Source organism: Neopsephotus bourkii, unplaced genomic scaffold (genome assembly GCF_033783945.1).
Source record: "Neopsephotus bourkii isolate Nb327-2 ecotype Australia unplaced genomic scaffold, CSIRO-AGI_Nbou_v1 NB_1036, whole genome shotgun sequence".
Lineage (NCBI taxonomy): Eukaryota > Metazoa > Chordata > Aves > Psittaciformes > Psittacidae > Neopsephotus > Neopsephotus bourkii.
Genome location: NW_026901525.1, coordinates 1606765 through 1624163, shown reverse-complemented (window position 1 = coordinate 1624163; position 17399 = coordinate 1606765). Strand labels below are relative to the sequence as shown.

Genomic DNA, 17399 nt, shown 5'->3' with positions numbered 1-17399 from the left:
CAACCTGGCCTTGAACACTGCCAGGGATGGAGCATTCACAACCTCCCTGGGCAACCCATTCCAGTGCCTCAGCACCCTAACAGGAAAGAATTTCCTCCTTATATCCAATCTAAGCTTCCCCTGTTTCAGTTTTAACTCATTACCCCTTGTCCTGTCACTACAGTCGCTAATGAAGAGTCCATCCCCAGCATCCCTATAGGCCCCCTTCTGGTTTGGGTTGGAAGGGACCTCAAAGCTCCTCCAGCTCCAACCCCTGCCACAGGCAGGGACCCCTTCCACTGGAGCAGCTTGCTCCAAGCCCCTGTGTCCAACCTGGCCTTGAACACTGCCAGGGATGGGGGAACAGAGCTTTGGTGCCCCGGCAACAACGAAGCCCCTGTTGGTAAATGGAGCAGATCCCTTTGGAATTCCGGAGGTAGCAGCATGTGCTGGGTGTCTCTGAAGGGGAAATTGGGATGATCCCTGTGGAAGCAGCGGCCACGCTGCCGCACTGCCCACATCTTCCCAGTTCATTCAGAGCCTGATGCTGGAGGATGGTCCCATCTGTCCATATCAGCTGGGTGCCATCTCAGGGCCCACATCTGGGCCCCTTTCCCTGCTCTCAGTCTGTGGAAGCCCATGGGCCTTCAGCCTCCTGTAACCAGCTGGAGCTGTAAATAATTCATCTGCTCTTCTTTCACTTGTACAGGTTTTGTATCCTCTTAGCACATCCTTGCTCCGGGCCTGCCCTCCCCTTGCCCTCCAGCTCTGCCTTGGACTTGTCTCCCCCATTTACACAACGCTGAGGTTGCACTTTACTCACTGCTAATAAATCTCTCTTTATTTTTGATATCCCTGGCATTGAGGTTCCTGCTTGCATTCCCCTCCATGTGGGATCCTCTGCTCCTATTCCCCCTTGTAAACAGCTGTGGGGGTGGTGTTTACACAGCCCATGCTGGGGGGGGGAGTGGTGTCCCCCCCTCTCCCTGCTGAAGGACCCAGCAGCCCTTAATTCCCAGTTATAAATAACCCGGGAGCAGATGTGGGCAGGAGTCGGTGATGAGGGAGCCGGAGTGCCAGGGCTTTGCAGTGGCTTAACAGCTTATGGATTCATCCCTTACACCACATCAGGCAGGGGCTCCCCTGCTCTTCATCCCCTCCAGCCCTTCTTCCTCCTCCTCGGGGGAGGCTCAGAGCTCCATGGGGAGAGGTGGGTGATGGGGAGGAGACACAGGGTCAGACCTCATCAGTGTCCCCAGGCACATCCCCATGGGACCCCCTGTGCCCAAGGTTGGGGTCACACCAGGGCACCCACCCCAACCAGCCCCATGGGCACCCAGTGTCAGTGCAGGGCCGCCAGCAGAGGGGGTGCTGAGGTCCATGGAGCGCGGTCCAGCCGCTGCCCCTTATCTCCTGCAGCCACCTGCCCGGCCCCGATAGCCCAGGCGTGGCCCTGGCGCTGCTCAGGGACCCCGGTGGGCAGCAGGGACAGCGCCAGCCCCACCTCGGCTCCCATTGCCCTCACAGTGCAGCCCCCCAGCCCCGGGTGACCCCAAAACAGGGGGGAAACGGGGAAAACGCCTCCGAAAGCCGCGGTTCGGGGGCCCCGCTCTGCCCCGGTGCCAGCGGCACCCAGACCCGCCCGGGGCGCGCGTTGTCCTTATATGGCGTGGTGACGTCACGGGGGGCAACGTGGCTGGGACCCCCCCTGGCCCCGCCCCTTGGCCCGCCGTGACGTCACGCCGCCACCTGCCCGCCCCGCCCACTGCCGCTCCGCGCAGCCGGCCCCGCCCCTCCGAAGGGCGGTGGCGGCAGCCAATGGGCGAGGCCGGTGGTGCGGGGGGGGCGGGACGCGCCCTGACGTCAGCGGGGGCGGGGCCTGCGGGGCAGGTGGAGCAGTGCGGTGCGGAGCGGAGCCGGGACCCCGGCCCGGGTGAGCGCCATGGGGGGGATTTGGGGGGCACAGGGGAGGGTCTGTGGGGGGTCAGGGCGGTTATGGGGCAGAAGGGGCCGTAGGGGAGCAGGGGCACCTTGGGGGGGCTGTTGGGGGTCAGCGGGGTTATGGAGTTGGGGGGCTTTGGGGCTCCCTAGAGGGGCCTGTAATGGGTCAGTCTGGTCCCCAAGGAAGACTTAAGGTGCTCTGGGGCACATGGGGGTCAGGCTGGTTATGGGGCGGGGGGGCATGGGGGAGCCGGGGTACTTTGGGGGGTCTCTGAGGAGGTTGGGGCAGTTCTGGAGTTGGGGAATTTGGGGCTCCGTAGAGGGACCTGTAATGGCTCAGACCCCAAGGAGAACTTGGGGTGCTCTGGGGGCACATGAGGGTCTGGGGGGGTTACGAGGGGACATGGAGTGCTGTGGGGTGAGGGATCTGTGCTGGGGTCAGGTGAGATTTGGGGTGAGGGGATGGGGGGTTCAGGGGGACCTGCAGAGGTCAAGCTACATGGGAGATGCTTTAGGGTGCTCTGGGGTTTGGGGGGTCAAGGTGGATGTGGGGGGCCCACAGTGGGTCAGTTGTGGAGCAGGGGGGGTTATAGGGGCAATGGGAGGGCTGTGAGGCTGGGAGAGTCCCTGGGGTGTTAGGAAGCACATGTGGGGTGCTCTGGGGTGGCGTTGTCCCTTTGGGGTCAGGCTGGGTGTGGGGGGACTGAGGTTCTCTGGGGCTGTAGCAGGGCCCAGGAGTGGGGGTGAGCAGGAGGATATGGGGTGGGCAGGGCTGGGGGTGCTCAGGGGGGGCCCACAGTGGGCTCAGGCTTGGGAGGGCAGATGGGGCGCAGGCAGATGGGGTTCTGCGCCCCCCATAGTGTTGTTCCCATTGGTGCACCCTTGGGGAACTGGGTTTCCCCCCCCCAGCAGTTGGCATCTGGGTCCGGCTCTGATTTAGTGCTCACTGGGGTCGGTCCTGCTGCATCTCGGGGCTCCCGTGCTGCTTCCCCTCTCTCCAAGACCCTTCTGCACCCACCGGGACAGCTCCCAAAGCTGCGGAGCGCCGGGGGCTTCCTCCTCCTCCTCCCGTCAATGCTCATCCCAGCACGGATCGATGCCGCTCAATGGGGCAGCATTAAAACCTCTCCATCGACTTCTCCTCCGCACGGTCAGGAGCGGGGGATTTCTGTCCCCACATCCCCTTCTAGACCCGGCTGCGTTGCGCTGATGTTGCAACCGGAGGAGCATGGGGCAGGACTTGGCGGTTCCTTGGTTCCTCCAATCTCTTCCCTTCCCGAGTTCCACCCTCCTGCAGCCACAGCACCACGAGGGTGGACGTGCTCCGTGCCGGGGGTTCTGCCCTTCCCCGTGTCCCGGTGGGCTCGGCAGTGCCGCGGCTCCGAGCGCTGCCCCTGCCCGTGGCCGGGGCTATCTTTAGGGCTGTGTTGCAATGGAGGGTGGTGCCTTGGCCCGGTGCTGCCGGCAGCCGCCTCCTCGCCCAGGGATTGACTTACACCAAGGTTCCCGCGTGGGAAAAGTCAACACGTGCTCTGCTTGTGGGGCTGAGCCATAGGGTCAGGGGTGCTGGGTGCTGCAGGGGCTGGCATTGGGCGATGCGAGGTCAGGCTGTGCAAAGGGGCTGGGGTTTGATGTGGGGGGGGGCTCAGCAGCCCCCCAGCACTGTCACACATGCTTGGGCACCGTCCAGCAGCAGGACTGGCTGAGCGGGAGCAAATGGACAGGGATGGGGAAGCCGGTGGTGCGAGGGAGGCTCTGCTGTCCCATGGGGTTGAGCCGCCTTGGGGTACAGGAGCAGGGCACAGCCCTCTCCATCCCTCTGCTGCTCCCTTCCCAAGGCTTTAAGCACAGGCAGGGATGCGGGTCCGGCAGAGCCGGGGTCAGGGCTACCGGTGACACCACGTGTGCTCCCCTCCTCATCCTCTTTCCGCTGGAGTAACCCCTTAGTGCGGCAGCACCTGGAGCTCCGGGGGACACGGGGCCGAGGTTCCCCGTTTGGTTTCATCCTTCCCCCCGTGCCCCTGCTGGTGCTGAGGGTGATGCAGCAGCTCCGTGCCCGGGTCTGCAAGGAGGCGGCTGGGACTCATGGAGCAGTTTGTGTGTCCCCACACTGGGTGTGCGGCTCCCCCCGGGGCGGGTGTGGACCTGGGTCTCCCCCAGCTCATGGTGGTGCTGGCAGCTCCTCCTGCTCCTCACCCCAAGCAGGGCACGTCCTTGGTGCGTGTCGCGATGGGAGCCGCGACTCGGCGGCAGCGCTGAGCTCCCCTATGGTGGTGCTGGAGCCGCTCTGCGGGCAGCGGGTTCCTCCTGCATCCCCTCCGAGGAGCTCGAGGCCTTCCCGAGAGGGTTTGAATCCCTGCCGAGCACTGAAAGTGCCTTCTCATGCACCGCGGTGCTGCTCCGAGGCTCAGCCTCCTCCTGCAGCCGCATTGCTCCGCACCGCGCACCGGGGTAAGGAAAAGCATCGGCTCTTCCCCAGGGATGTGCCACTGATTCAATACAGAGAGGAGCTTTCCCCGAGCTCCCCATAGGGACCAGGCTGCCGATGATCCTGCCCGGAGCGCATCTGTTCTGGGCAGTGTTTTACCTCTGTGCATGATCCCAGCCAGGGAAGAGGCTCAGGGCTATGGGGGCTGGAGGTTTGGGGTCACAAATGGCTTTTGGCCATTCTGGGTGCTGCGTGCTTGGAGGTGTGGGGGTGCCTGCGGTGTGGTTTGGGTGGGGAGGGAGTGACTCACCCAGCATCAGCCTGGAGCTCTCCCATCCTGGGCTGCTCAGGAAGGGTGGGATGTGGCTGTGGTCCCTTTTAGGTGTTTGTCTTCGCTACCTGGTGGTTACTGTGATGCTCTGGGTCAGGCTTCCTGCGGAGGGGCTGCAGCCACTCTCCATGCATAGCCCTGGGGTGGGACCACAGCCAGTGCATGGGCATGGCCCCTCTGAGAGGTCTCACGCATGGGATGCTCCACTGGGGCCAGGGTGGGTCAGATTATGGCTCTCGGGGTTTATGGTTCTCTTGGTCCATGGCTCTTGGAGTTCATGGTGCTCTGGGGGTCCCATACACTGTGACCATCAGGGCTATGCCAGGCCATCCACAGCTGAGCTGGGGGGGACAGCAGTGGTGGGGCTGTGTGTTAAGGGCTGGTGGGGTCCATCGGAAGCAGCCACCCGGTCTGTGTGCTTCTCCCCACTAGAGGCTGCTGATGAACAGAGCATTTCCCTTCCCTGGCTCTGACGGAGCGGCGGGGTCTTGGGTTTGCAGGGCTGAGATCCCGGCCTGAGCCTTTCCTGCTGATTCACCCTGGAGACAGCAGTGCCCGGTTCAGGGGCACATCTGCTCCCCGGCCAGGCCCACAATGGAGCTCCCTACTTCATTAGGTCTTAATTAGGCAAATGCACTGGGACCATGTGCGAGGTCATCGCCAGGGGACAGGGATCATTGTGTGGAGCCGGGTACCAGGGATGCGGCTCCCATCCTGCCTGCCTCTGGGGTGCCAGCGGGGTTTATCCAGCTGGGTACTGAGTGTGGAATGAGTCCAGCCTCTTGTGTTGTTTCCCTGAAGGATGTGCATGCAGCGATAACCAGTTGAGCCCTCCAGCATATCCCAGCTGGTGGAAAAGCCAAGGATTAAAGTGATGGAAGGGATACATCGCTGCTGGGCAGAGGCACGGCGGCACTGTAAAGCCACCCTGTAGACACAAAGGAGACTTCTTCCAGGGCAGCCAGTTCAGTATCCAGCACCTGAGCAGGATGGAAAACAACCCCAGACCCTGGGAAGATGATTAATCCCATAAGAATGAGGTGTAAAATGAAAGGCAGTTGGTAATAGCTGCGGTGGAAAGTGCTTGGGAAAGGATTTGTGGTGCTGGGTACGGGCACGCGGTGCCAGCGGGTTCCCCAACCACAGCAGAGCGGCGCTTTACATAACCTGGGACTTGCCAAACAGGCTGGAAGGTCTGGAAAATCCTCCTGCCATTGTTTGTGCTCGGTTTGCTGAGTTTCCTGGTTTGATCCGTGGGGCTGGAGCTCGTTTTGGGACCGCACTAGGGGAAAAGGCGCTTGGAGCAGAGGAAAGAAAAGGGCGTTTGTAGCGTTTAATCCACGCCTGCTCCTTGGATGAAACTGCTTGTTGTGGCTCACAGGAGGGCTGGAGCAGCTGCTCGCATCTTGGTCTATCCAATTAGCATGGTTTGTCTCCAGTCCCCTCCTGATGCCCCCTGAGGAACCATCTGGGCTCCCGGCCTGAGTGCTCCGGGGCAGACAGCACAGGTCAAACTGCTTTGTGCTGCCTGAGCCTCGTGCAGGTCGGACCCTGCTGCTTGGGGAGAGCCCTAAAACTGCTCCTGGCTTGCAGGCCTCAGGAGGAGAGGCTGGGAGGGAGCTTGGGCTCTTCTGTTGCCGTGCTTCTGAGGCTGGAGGTGACTTCTGCTGCTTCCTGCAGCCTGGTGGCTTGGAGGCAGCAGGGAAAACGCTGCCATGAGGATGCTGAGGCTGTTGGGAACCAGCCTGAGGAAGGCCTGGCCCCTGGGAAGTGGTTTGGGGTGGAGGACTTGCCTTTGCTTTTCCATTTGCTCATCCCGAAGCCTTTCGCCAACACAAGGCCACTGACATCCTGTGTGCTGTTCAATTGAATGCTGTTTAAATGCTCTCTGCTCCTGTTTGTAAATAGGTGACTAAGAAACCTGTGGCTCCTGGGAAAGCCAGGGTTGGAAGCAAGGAATGAGGCTGAGTTTTTGCTGGTCCATTTAATGTGAGGCAAGTTTTGGCACCCTGGTGAGCAGCAAAAGAGGAGGAGGAGGAACCCTGGTCTGGTGGCACAAATACATCCCCGTATTAGAGGCAGCTTTTAACTCCTTTCATGGAGGTAATTGCATCAGGAACGCTTGACCTGAGCTGGGTTTGGGCAAGGGGGTGAGGCTTGCCATGGGCTGGAAGCCTTCAGTGGCCCAGCTCTGAGTGCAGCAGTGTTAAAGCAGCCTGGGGGGGACTGATGCTTTGCAGCATCACTGTAGCCAGGGCATTATTACAGCTGATGCATTACAGCATCTGTCATGCTGTACCTGACCTCCGGGAGCTGATCCCTGCTTGGGGACTGCCCCCTGATTGCAGCAGTGCTTTAGGGCTACTTTAGGGCCTTGTGTTTTTATATCTGCTCCCCAGAACCCCTTGGAGGTGGGTTTGTGGGCGCTGCCAAACTCGAGGGCAGCTCTTTCTCTGCACTGAGGGTCTGTATCAGACAGATCAGCTCTGATTCCCCTCCCTGCATCTGCATGAACTCGGGTGCTGAGCACAGAGCAGCAGAGGGCAGATGCTGCCCTGGCCCTGAGCCACATTGGGCTCTAAGATGGTTTTCTCTGTGTTGATGCTGTGCTGGAGGTGCCTGTGTCAGATGTGGAGGTGAAACCTCTCCCCTATGGACCAGCCACAGCCAATCTGTGTCTGTGAGGAGCCTCACCAGGGGCTGCCAGATGGGATCAGCGCTGCTCAGGGATTTCCTTGGGTGCAGAGCAGAGGCTTTTAATAGCAGACGTGGTCATCGGTGTCATCACATCGCTTGAAACCCATCCCTTGCAAACACCGCCTGGCAGCTGGGATGGTGCTGAGCGGGGATTCCATTCCTGTCGGGTTTTTCTCCCTGGTTTTGAGTATAAATAAGGCTTAAACCCATTGTTGGTGATGCTGACGTGCCCCTGGGCTCGGGGTGCAGCTCCTCCCAGGGAGGCAGTCACAGAAAGCCTTGCCTTTCTCAGGAAAGGCTCTTGCACCCACACAATGGTCAGATCCCTCCTGGTGTCCTGTGCTGACAGATCCTGTGCCTCGGTGGGTGCCAAGAGCCAGCCTTCTAGGAAAGGCAGCAGGGGCTGCTGTGGGTTTCCCTCGCTGCTGCTGCTGCCAGCCCATGGGTGCTTGGTGCTTTGTGAGAGGTGCTGGGGCAGCGTTTGGAGCTGCAGATGGCTCTTGTTGGGGTTGCAGCACTGCTTGATCCATCCAGGCTGCACTTCAGTGGGAATACACAAGCTTTCTGAGCGCAGGATTGATCTCTGCTGCTGGCCAGGCTTTTTCCTGGTGCTGCTGGTTTCATTTCATAGAATCCCAGCCTGGTTTGGGTTGGAAGGGACCTTAAAGCTCCTCCAGCTCCAGCCCCTGCCACGGGCAGGGACCCCTTCCACTGGAGCAGCTTGCTCCAAGCCCCTGTGTCCAACCTGGCCTTGAACACTGCCAGGGATGGGGCAGCCACAGCTTCTCTGGGCACCCTGTGCCAGCGCCTCAGCACCCTCACAGGGAAGAGCTTCTGCCTTGTATCCAACCTGAACTTCCCCCGTTTCAGTTTGAACCCATCACCCCTTGTCCTGTCCCTACAGCCCCTGATGAAGAGTCCCTCTCCAGCATCCTTGTAGCCCCCTTCAGATACTGGAAGCTGCTCTGAGCTCTCCACGCAGCTTCTCTTCTCCAGGCTCAACAGCCCCAGTGTTCTCAGCCTGGCTCCATACAGGAGCTGCTCCAGCCCCTGCTCATCCTCGTGGCCTCCTCTGGCCTTGCTCCAACAGCTCCATGTCCTGATGCTGAGGACACCAGAACTGCACACAGTGCTGCCAGTGGGGTCTGAGGAGAGCGGAGGAGAGGGGCAGGATCCCCTCCTTCAACCTCCATCACGCCCCTGTTGACGCAGCCCAGGACATGGTGGGGTTGCCCCGACGCAGGGGCAGGTTCCCTGTAGCAGTGGAATGCGTTGGCAGCAGCAGCCTGGCTCTGGCCCTTTGCACCTTGCCTCCCTTGCAAACAGCCTGCAGAGCTCTCAGCTCTCTGGCCTCCTGCTCTGGCCGATAGGAGCCTGTTATCAGAGCTCAGCACTCCGTGGTGATCCCATCTCAGCGCTGAGCCCCGAACCACCGGGCAGCGCTGGGCTGGGTGAAGCAGCTCATTTGCACGGGGTGTTTAATTCTGTGTGCTTTAATCTCTGTGACCATCTGCGTCCCTGCCCGCGCTGGGGAGAGGGAGCTCTTGGGATTTATTCCAGGAGGTGAACATGGAGAGCCCTGCGGATTCGGTGGGAGCTGGAACCTGCCCAGGGTCAAAGCAGGACGGCCTCATTAGCTCAGGGAGCTGTTCCTGTGTCTTCAGGCAAGGGGTGGACGTGTCAGCTCTATCCTGCAGGCACATCCCAAACAGCCACGGGGAGGGTGCAGGAATAAAAGGCACTTATGGAAAACAGAGGCATCTGTGAGTGCTTTCCCAAACCCTGCGATGGGCTTGGCTGGCAGCTTGCAGGGCTGGGGTCCCTCTGAGGAAGGCTGCCTTGGCTCTGGGGAGGACGTTAATGTGTGAAGCATCTCCTGGCTGCCCTGCAAGCCTTGCCCCTGGTTGTGGCAGCCTTTGGGGTATGAGCCTGTGGCATCAGCAGCACCTGCAGCGTCTGCCCTGGTGAATGCCACGGCTGGAGCTCAGATTTGAGCTTTCGAAGCTGCTGCTGGGGCTGGGGTGCTCACACACAGCACCAAATCAGGGCACCAGTACCTATAGGAGGGCTGCAGCAGTTTCACTGGAGAGGGCTGCTGCTGATGGAGAAGCTTCCTTGCAAGCAGTGCCTGAAGCCTTCCTTGTTTCAGGAAGAGCCTGAGGCTCTGCCGCTCATCCCAGAGCCCCAGCCAGGATGCTGCTGACCGCAGACACGTGGCGCAGCAAAGGCAGCGCTTGCTGTGGGCCCTGTTGAGGAACGCCTGTCCCGTGGGGCAGCTCTGCCCCATGGAGGCCACTGCTGACACCCAAACCCAGAGGGAACGGTCCCTGCCCTGTAATTAAGCTCTCTCTTGCTCCTGTTTGCAGCACTAACCCTGGATGTGCTCCTTGCAGCTCCTCTGGGGGATGGAGGTGTTTTCCCAGCCTTCAGCTGAAGGACCGAGGCTGCCTCTTGAAAGAGGAGCTGCTCTTCAGCTGCTACCAGGCTCTTGACATCAGTGGATGATAACACTTAAACAAGCAGTGCTGCAGCTGAATCACAGAATCAACCAGGCTGGAAAAGCCTTTTAAGCTCACCCAGTCCAACCATTCCCCAGCACTGCCAAGGCCACCCCTAACCCATGGCACTGAGGCCTCGTCTCCACGCTGTGTGAACACTTGCAGGGACGGTGCCTGCAGCCCTGCCCTGGGCTGCCTGTTCCAATGCCTGAGCACCCTCTGGGGCAGGGATTGTTCCTCAGCTCCATCTAAACCTGCCCTGGTGCAGCTTGAGGCCGGTTCCTCTTGTCCCATCCCTTGTTCCTTGGGAGCAGAGCCCAGCCCCTCCTGGCTCCATCCTCCTGTCAGGCAGTTGCAGGGAGCGGTCAGGTCCCCCCTGAGCCTTTTCCAGACTGAACCCCCCAGGTCCCTGACCCGTTCACATCAAATCCTCAGCAGTTTGGGGTTTCAGCATCAATGGAGATGACAGCGCTGGGTGCCAGCATCGCTGTGCTGCCACAGGCTTGTGCCCATCTCTCTGGTAGGGGAGCTGGCACCCTGCTGGGCACCCCCTGTGCACCACAAGCACTTGTGTGTGCACTCCTACCCAGTCGTATCCCCCCCTCCGGACCCTCGGTGGGGCTGTGTGCTGAGGATGTGGCTGGGTTTCGGCCCCGGCGCGTTGCTGCGGCTCAGAGCACCGCTGCTCTCTTGAATCTCTCCATGTAGTTAATGATCCTTTTGTGGCGAGGATTAGCGTTTAGAGGCCCCTGGCAGAGCGTTAATTCAATTAAGCCCCTGGGTGTTCTGTGGAGGTTTCCGCTAGAGGGCTCGGCCGGAGCCCGGTCCCGCACCTTATGTAAGGCTGGAGGAGCTGCCTCGCACCCTGCGCTCCGCGGTGCCCGTGCCCCGGCTGGGGCCGCCTGCGTCCCCGCGTTATCAGCAGTCGGTAACGTCAGGCGCGGGTGTTTTCCTTTCCCTCCTTGTTTTCCCTTCCCTCCCCTCTGCCCCCGGCGGTGCTTGCGTTTCTCAGAAGAGGCTCGACGGGAACGCCTGGGTCCGCCTCCTGCGCTGGGGAGAGTCCGGCGCTGAAGTTCGCTTGCAGCCGCCCGGTACAGTGCAGCTGTGAGCGATGGGCTTGGTGGCTTAAAGGGGTTTCCTGGAGGGGGTGTGGGGGTTTCCGTGTTTAACTGGGGCTGGTCGTTAACCCATGTCTCTTCTCTTTTCTCTTTTCTATCCCCGGGATGGATTCTGGTGCCTCGCCTGCGTGGTTTGCCCGGCTGCCTCATCTCTGGGTAAGTACCTGCTCCGTTAGATCAATGGGAGGAAATAGCTGAACCGAATCACTTGCACTCAACTAATGGACTGGTCTATTCTGTTTCAAACTGGAGCACTGATTGTTGTCAGGCAGCAGGAGTTATCCTCTGTGTGTGTGTGTGTGTGTGTGAAGAGTTTGGGTACTGAGAAGGCATTAATACAGCAGTTCCTAGGCCGAGTTTGCAACCTGAAGAAGCCCCAGCAGTAGTTTTTTGTGCCAGCGAGCACTGACCTGATGCTAAAAGCTCACTGTGTGCTTGCATGGGGGCAAATGGAAATGGGAATGGGTTTGGTAGTTCAAGGAGTGCTCCCTGTTCCTGCCTAGATGCCTCCTGACAGCAGTTGATGGTAAATTAGTGCCACAGTTGTGTAAGGGACCCTCTGCACAGCCCTGGGCTGGATTCCCCTTTGCAGATGTGCTGGGCTTTGCAGGGCACAGAGAGGAGCTTGAGGCTGTTCTGGCAGGAGAGGAGGGGAAGTGCGTGTGGAGCTCGCAGAGGTAATGCCAGGCACTGATGTTCCCAGCTTGTGTTCACAGAGATCCTGCTCTGCAGTGGGGGAAATCATCCTGGTGGGGTGGAAATCATCCTGGTGGGGTGGATTCTTGTGGCTTCCCTTGCCGAGGTTTGGTGCCTGCCCCTGAGCCGGGCTGCGAGGTGTGGTTTGTGTGTTAAAGCCTCTCAAAACACGGTGTGTGTGCTTAGGGTGGAGGGCAGGAGGGGTCTGCTCGGTAAAGCCGGTTCTCTGGGTGCAGCGGTGCCTTTGCACTGAGCTTGCTATCAAAGTTCAGAAGTCCTGCTCAGCTTTCCCCTTTCCTGACCATCACCCTTCCCTAGTAATATCCTCTCCTCTCCCAGTAACAGAAAGGACTAAGTGTATTTAGAGCAGCTCTGCTCTGTGCCCAAGCATTGATGTACCGAGTCCCTGATGAAAGACTTGAAGGGAAAGCAGAGGAAGGTGCTAGGAGCGGCTTGCTTTATCCTTAAACTCAGTGTTATTACACATAATAATGTGTACATCCTCAGAGGGGAGGGGTGAATCGAATCCAAGCATAAACCTGTTGCTCTCACACAGAAGTCAGCAGAGCACTGTATTTGGAAGCTGAGCAGCTGTCTCCTGTTCTGAATGAGCTGTTCTTTGCTACCACATCTCCAAAAGAAGGCTCCTTAATTAACTGGAGAACCTGCCTTGAGCAGAGGTGCTGAGCTCCAACCCCACCAAACACCCAGCAGTCATTGGATGCAGGATAAACCTCCTCCACACAGAAGGTGTAGCTGCAAGACATGCAGGCTGGCAGCGTGCTGGCTGGGATGTTACTCCAGATAGTAGCTCCTGGTACTCAGAGCTCCACAAGTGCTCACTTGTGTGACTGCTGCAGTGGGTTAGCAGGAGCATGCTTTGACCAGGACACTGGCTGATGCTCTTTCTCCTTCATGCCTGAGCCAACCTTCAGGACACAGGCACCCATCTGGTGGTCACTGTATGACAAGTCGCTGCTCAAAGGTGGATTTCCTCCTTGGGGAATGCTGGTAACCCGAACAACCCCTGGCTTGCTTTCCCCAGAGCAGTGTTGCCATGACTTCTGTCTGTGTGAGCAGTCTGTTGGCTTTCATTGTGCTGCACAGATGGTACGGAGCTGCACTTCACTGGTCCTGCTTAGGAGAGGCTTCTGGGGGTTTGACCCTGATATGAGATGGAATTTGCTGCTTGCTGAATACTTGGTACTAATCTTGGTTAGCAAACAAGGAAGCAAAGTGGTGCTTTGTTGATGATGGCAAAGATAAAGGTGCTGTGGTACAGTTTCACTGGATCAGGGGTGGCCCTGACCTTCCCTAAGCAGTGAATACAACAGGCTCAGGTTGCTTTTCCACCCCTAAGTCTTAGGTAAACATAAAATGCATACGAGCTGTAGTAAGTGAATCTCCTCCCCTGGCCTGATAAGTGTTGGGCATCAGTCCTAAAAGGAACACACCAGCAGCTTCCATGGAGGGAAGCTCAGGGCAGGAACAGTGAAGGGAAATGCTGAAGGTGCAAGTGGAGCCTGTGACGTTTGTGTTGTGCTCCTGACCTTCAAGTTAAGATTCATGTGTGTTTGCTTTATCTGAAGCCTGTCCAGAAAGTAAGTGTGGTGTGTCTAGGAATGGGCTGCTGCTGGGCTGGGTCTGGCTGTCCATTGGCTCTGGTGATGCTGAGAGCCACATGTTGTGGTCTTGAAGTTTACCTGTGCGTGAAAGTGTTTCTTTCTATCCCTAAAATCATGGACACCTTGGGAAGGGCATTGCTCCATGGGATGGGACAAGAGGAAACGGCCTCAAGCTGCACCAGGGCAGGTTTAGATGGAGCTGAGGAACAATTCCTGCCCCAGAGGGTGCTCAGGCATTGGAACAGGCTGCCCAGGGCAGGGCTGCAGTCACTGTCCCCAGAGGTATTTAAAAGGTGTGTAGATATGGTGCTCAGTGCCATGGGTTAGTGGTGGTCTTGGCAGTGCTGGGTTAATGGTTGGACTTCATGAGCTTAAAGGTCTTTTCCAACCTAAACAAGTCTATGATTGTATGGGAATGCAGCCCAGGGAATCTCTTTGACTTGTCCCACCCCTTGAGAAGAGCCCATCAGGATCCAATGCGGTGTCAAGTTCTAGGGCTGGCTTAGCTCAGTGGTTTCACTTCAGCACTTTGTAAGGCAGTGAAATAGTTCTTATTGTGGGGTTTGAAATAGCAGTGCTGCCTTCTGAATTACCATCTAATTAATGAAAGCAAAGACTCAAAGGCAAGTGAGCTTTCTGCAGCTCTTGTTGCATAAGAAAAGCTGTTTTAGTTGACCTAAAAACCGACATTGAAAACCAGCCTCAGCAGAGATGCTTTCCCCCCAGCTCTGCGGGCAGTTGGGAGCAGTTGCTACTGTTCTTGGAGAGCCATTCATGTGGTGGCAGCTGCAAGCCCTCTTCAAAACAGCTCCTCCTTTGAGACTTGCTTCCCTTTCGCTTGCTGGTTGGAGGAACCCTGCTGTGGGGACAAATAATTAGGAATAAAAGATGGCAGCTTAATGACGATCAGCTTCTTTCTGATGCAGGCTGTGGTGAGTGCAGGGGTAGGAGCTGCCTAGTGCGCATCTCAGAGCTGCTGCGGTGTGCATCGTGTTGATGTGCAGCCTCTGTGGACCTGCAGAGCACACTGAACTATCAGAGTTATGTTCTTTCACTCAGTAACAAACCTTTTTGAGTGGGGATGACTCTCGGCAATTAAGTGACAATGGCAACAGTGCAGCTGAAGCATTCCTGCCCTCTCCTCCCTCTCTTCATCCATACTTAGAGCTTTCCTCTACGACTTCTGCTTTCCCTCCCCTTCCCTAGTTCTTGGATTCTGCCCCTAAGTCTGAACTGCTCTGGGTTTTCTTTATAAAACGAGCATGGAAAGCTATGACCTTAAAGAAAGCCTCAAAAATGCCTTATTTTGTAAAGCTCCGGGAAAACTGGCAGCAATGTGCTGCTCTCTTTGGGGATTTTGTCCTATTGATATTAATCTTTTTGAAGCTGGTATCCATGACTGCCAATTCCAGAGGTTAATACACTGCCTTTCAACCAAGCTGGGAAGTCATCTTTTTCAATATGGGATATGGAAATGTGCAGCAATTAATCACTGTGCACCTGCAGAAGCGCCTGTGGCAGGCTGGGGCTGTGTTAGTTGCTGGGATCATCAGTAGAAAGGACTCGTGGTGATGAGTATGATCCAGGCAGTGGCTAAAGACAAACCCTGCAAGGGCCAAGGAGGTAGCAGATGGGGGAAGCAGCATGGAACACGGTAGTGCAGAGCTTCAGCTCTTATCTGTGGAAGGAATAAGCCTGTGCTCTGTTTAGAAGTTGTATTTGCTCTCCATAACTAAAGTCTTTATTAGATAAATGTTGGGTCTTGCCAGGTCTAGCCTGCACTCATGACCTGCTCTTGGTTTAGTGCTGGGTTCACAGTCTGGGTGAATTTGCTGCCCAGCCTTTGTATTACAAGTGATGAGTTAGGACAGACCTGAGGGCTCCCTGCCATGTACCCAGCTCTAACTTTGTGCTAGGTACACATCAGTCCTAAATAAACCTGGAACTTCTTGAAACTTCCCTTCCCTGAACCAGAGTATTTTATTAGGACAGGGGTGATGGGTTTAAACTAAGTTCAGGATTGATACAAGGAAGAAGCTCTTCCCTGTGAGGGTGCTGAGGCGCTGGCTCTGGTGCCCAGAGAAGCTGTGGCTGCCCCATCCCTGGCAGTGTTCAAGGTCAGGTTGGACACAGGGGCTTGGAGCAAGCTGCTCCAGTGGAAGGGGTCCCTGCCTGTGGCAGGAGTTGGAGCTGGGTGAGCTTTAAGGTCCCTTCCAACCCAAACCATGCTGGGATTCTGTGATTTTTATGATGTTGAAGCTGAGGGATGCTCTTCACCCAAATGAAGAGTGTGACAGTGGAGAGACAGAGCTGTGCTGGGGCAGCCCCTGCGAAAGCTTCACCCAATTGGTGCCTTTCTGGGGAGAAGCTGCAGTTCAAACCCCACCTCCCCGGTGTTATTTAAGTAGACATGAGCCTCTGCTAGCTGCGCTTTCACTTCTCATCCATTCAAGGGGTAAACGAGCCCCTGACACCCTCTGTCTGTGGTGTGGCTCTGCCGCCTCCCTGCCTCAGGACCGGTCCCTAGGTGGCACTAACTGTTGGGTTTGGGTTTGTCTCAAAGCCTGCAGAGCGGAGCTTGGCCCCTGATGGAGTGACGGATGCAGCCCAAGCCAAGCTTGCTGCTCGGGGTTGGTTTAGCAGGCTGGCACAAGGGCTGAACTTCCTCCTGCTGCCCGACCAGAGAGGTTTACAGCAGTGTCTCCTGGAATTTAAGGGATGGGGAGTCGAGCCTGCTCCTCTAGTTTTAGTTGTGTCCTCACTAAGACTTCCTCTCAATCCCTAGGGAATGAAATGAGGGAGAGTTCAGAGGTCAGTGTGCTGGTGGTGGCTCTTGCCATGGATCAGTCCTTTTTGTGGAGCTCAGGCACATGGCTTTTCCCAAGCCTCTGCTACTTGTCTTCACAGCATTGCTTGTAATCTATTCTCCAGGCCTTTAAAAGCACTTTCTAGGTCCTTGAAGTGCAGCCACTCATGTGTTTAATATCTCCTACCCATACTTAAGGGGAAAAAATATTTCTCTCTCAATGTAGAAACATTCAGTGGGAAAACTCGATCCTGCAATCTGAAGCTGACCTCCTCTAATCTTTAAATGGTGCATCTTGGCAGCAGTGTGCTTCACACGCTGTCTCTAAGCCCTGGAACAAAGCTGACTTTCCAGGGAGCTGTTCTTCCCTGCACTGGCACGCAGCCTGGAGGGAGCTGATGCTCCTCTTCATCTAGTTGATTCCTCCTCTTGGAGCTTGTATCTGCTGCAAGACACAGACTGAAGTGAACATCAACCTCCCAGAAACTGATGAAACCCACAGTGGGAGCTTTTTCCATCAATGAACCAGATTCTGGGTGGGATGGGAATTCCCTGGTGTACATGCTTAGCTGTCTGGCTGTCCCCTCTGCCTTCCCCATCTCCTCAAATGACTTCTGCATAAGCCAGCCCAGGACAAAAAGACGCAGTGGCTCCAAAACTGGATTCTGCTGCCCATGGGAAAGAATATGAGGGTTTAGTGTGGCAACACTGGCCTTGAAAAGGCCATGTTAAAGCAACCAACAAAGGAAAACACTCCAGTAGGAAACCATACTGGAAAGGAGAGGAGAAGCTGCTTGGATTTAGGAAAACTTGAAACTAACTAAACTCTGTTCTGGGGAGACTCCCACTGCAGCCCTGATCCAGCGCTGGGGCAGCAGCACAAGAGAGGGATGTGGAGCTGATGGAGTGAGGCTAGAGGAGGCCATGGAGCTGCTGCGAGGGCTGGAGCAGCTCTGCTCTGGAGCCAGGCTGAGAGAGCTGGGCTGGGGCAGCCTGGAGAAGGCTCCTGAAGGGGAGACCTTAGAGCAGCTCTAGTGCTTAAAGGGGCTCCAGAAAACCTGGAGAGGGGCTTTGGACAAGGGCTTGGAGGGACAGGCCAAGGGGAATGGCTTGAACCTGCCAGAGGGGAGACTGAGCTGAGCTCTTAGGCAGAAGCTCTTCCCTGTGAGGGTGCTGAGGCGCTGGCACAGGGTGCCCAGAGAAGCTGTGGCTGCCCCATCCCTGGCAGTGCTCAAGGCCAGGTTGGACACAGGGGCTTGGAGCAAGCTGCTCCAGTGGAA

The 17399-nt window shown here is 57.2% G+C and overlaps 1 protein-coding gene and 1 long non-coding RNA gene across 3 annotated transcripts in view; one reads left to right on the top strand and one right to left on the bottom strand.

Moving 5' to 3' along the window:
* The first annotated feature begins 1814 nt into the window (after positions 1 to 1814).
* The window catches only part of EPB41 (erythrocyte membrane protein band 4.1), an 87458-nt gene continuing 71873 nt past the window's right edge, over positions 1815 to 17399 (top strand). Inside the window, exon 1 of one of the 2 annotated variants that reach the window (XM_061360658.1) lies at positions 1815 to 1912. The gene's annotated coding sequence lies outside the window, so the exon portion shown is untranslated. Of the gene's footprint in view, positions 1913 to 11074; positions 11149 to 17399 lie in introns of those variants that run through there. The other variant, XM_061360656.1, reaches the window with a different exon arrangement.
* On the bottom strand, positions 13942 to 16524 carry LOC133216175 (uncharacterized). Its single transcript, XR_009726570.1, has 2 exons — positions 16389 to 16524; positions 13942 to 14169 (listed from the first exon to the last, which is right to left on the bottom strand). It is a non-coding gene; the product is annotated as an uncharacterized LOC133216175 (long non-coding RNA).